Raw genomic sequence first — 2,588 nt, 5'->3', positions numbered from 1 at the left:
CTCTTGATACTTGTACTCACTTCACAAAGTACGTTAGGTGCAAGGGACAATTGGATTACACTCAATGCATCTCCTTAAATCTTTTCCTTGTCCGAATTCGATATCTTATCGGGGTACTTTCCATCAATAACATGGATTAAAACTTCTCTCCACAGTAACATCATCATCTAGATCTTCCAAATATTGATGTTGTTGCGCCCACTAAATTTATCAATTTTAAATTTCATGGAACTCATCTTTACTTGTTTTTCCTATTCTACTACAATGTATATTGAACTACAGAAAACCAAAGTAATTGTTTTTTGATGTGGAAGTTCAGACTGTATTGCATCCACAGAGCATACTCAGACAGAACCTTGACTCAAATACCAATTTTTAGCGAAATCGTGAATATAAAGAACAAGGAAGAACAACAATATTTAACGTGGTTCGGATCAAGATGGTCTGACGTCCACCAAAGAATAACTGCACCAATATTTATTTCACTCTACAAAGAATACAAGTGCAATACTAGAGAGAGAACATCAAATGCCTTAGAAGGTGAGAATGCAAGTGAGAGGATGATTTGAAAATGAATTAAGAGTTACCTATTTATAGGAATGAATTCCTCCTAATGATGTCATCCATGACATCACTATTTGTCAAAAAATGTCAAGGTTAAATATGTGAAACCATTTTATGGTTTACCTAAATATCACCTACCAAGATACTATCTTGATTTTATTTTCTACTTATTATCTTCCTACCAAATATTCATGTTAATTCATCGTCCATTGAGTTAATTCCACAAGAACCAAACCAACTCTGTAAGAAGGTGTATAAGTTAGTTTTGCAGATGAATCTAGAGTCTATATATAATATATATAATGTCTTTGTAGTTCCTATATAGTGACAAGCTGAGTAGATGGATGCAAGGGATCGAGCAAATAGGCTCGATCTTGTTTCTCTTTTGATGGTCTAGATCTGCAATATTGATTAGTACAAAAGATTAAGGTGTTCACCCAAGAACTGTATCTTATTGTGTTGGTTTTACATATGAATGTTGTGTATGGTTGTATGCTGAAAGTATATAACAGTCATTCCAATATCCTTATTATGAGTTAGTTTCTTATAGTGGACTGCACTTTCCATGTGAAATCATCTTGGTCACACGTTGCCTTCGTACCCCAATAGAAATCCTAAAGACGGATCAAGCTCATACATACCCTCTCTCTCTCTCTCTCTCTCTCTCTCTCTATATATATATATATATATATATATATATATACACACACACACACACACACACACACACACACACAAAAGAAAAAAAATCAATTTATATGGATCTACCTATCTATTGTCAGTACTTAGTAATCTTAAGTTTCATTCTCTACTTTCTTAAGAACTGGGAATCAGCTCACGAATTTATGATTACCAATCTTGAATGTTATCTTCTTGATTGGTTTGTCAAGAAGGGGCTTCGAATCCAACAATTGCCTTGAGAATTTATGATGGCAGATCTTGAATGTTATCTTCTGGATTGGTTTGTGTAGAAGGGACACAAATTAATTTTCTTCTTCCTTGTTATTTCTATGTTGGCTACTTTGGACGAATTCTGCATAAAAGTTTGGTTCAAGAGCTTGTCCGCAGTCCAACGTGTGCTCGGATTCTTCACAAGACATTTTCCTAGAAAATCTTGAGCCTCATTTGATAACTTTGAATTCTAAAACTTTGGTTCCTAAAACTCAATTTTGTCCAACACATAATCACCATCTGCATCTTCCCACATCAGTGTCCCGTAATCAGCTCATAGACAGTACATCCAAGAGCCCAAATATCAACTTGTGGTTTATACTCAGTGTTAATCTTTCTGTTCCCTGATAAATTCCTGTTTTTGGTTCATGCCATCTTCCAAGGTCAAGGAGAGCCCGAAATCAACAATCTTAGAAGTTTTGTCCATGCCCACATGGAGAATATTGCCAGGCTTGATGTCACAGTAAATAATTCCATTGTTGTGAATGCAACTAAGCCCTAAAAGAACATTCTTCCTGTGTTTCTTAACTTCAAACTCCAACAATTAATTGAAGTTTTGAAGACGATCAGCAAGGCTTGATCCGGAAGCATACTCGAGCAATAAGTTTTAAAGAATGACGTTTTCATCAAAAGAGACATTAGCTCCGAAACTGTGAACAATGTAAGGAGAATGTTTGAACATTAGGAGGATTTCTGCTTCTTCTTTCAACGATTGAGAAGCATTGAAGTTGCATGATTTGAGAGCCATGAGAGAGGGGAGAGTAACACCACAGAATAGTGCATTTGAGGTAGAAGCTAACGAGATGGCTCCAAATCCACCTTTACGAAGAGTTGTGCCTCTCTTCCACGATAATCCCGCCATTGGAACACATATTGTACATACTAATGAGAGTAATTTATAAGTCACGTTACACCTTTTCTTTTCCGATACCAAAATGGAGTAATAGACCACTTAGATCTATTTGTTTATCCTATTTTGACTTGACATACAATTTTAATTCCCAATAATGTTTCCAACCATTTAAAGACGGATCTAGAAGAAGGCATCACTATTTTCCAACCAGTGGTTTGTC

General features: G+C 35.6%; 1 pseudogene; it reads right to left on the bottom strand.

Moving 5' to 3' along the window:
• Positions 1 to 1,332: 1,332 nt before the first annotated feature.
• Positions 1,333 to 2,377, bottom strand: LOC107006952 (annotated as a pseudogene).
• Positions 2,378 to 2,588: the final 211 nt, after the last annotated feature.

This window comes from Solanum pennellii, chromosome 12 (genome assembly GCF_001406875.1).
Source record: "Solanum pennellii chromosome 12, SPENNV200".
In the NCBI taxonomy this organism is placed as follows: domain Eukaryota; kingdom Viridiplantae; phylum Streptophyta; class Magnoliopsida; order Solanales; family Solanaceae; genus Solanum; species Solanum pennellii.
This window is presented reverse-complemented; position numbering and strand designations above follow the sequence as displayed.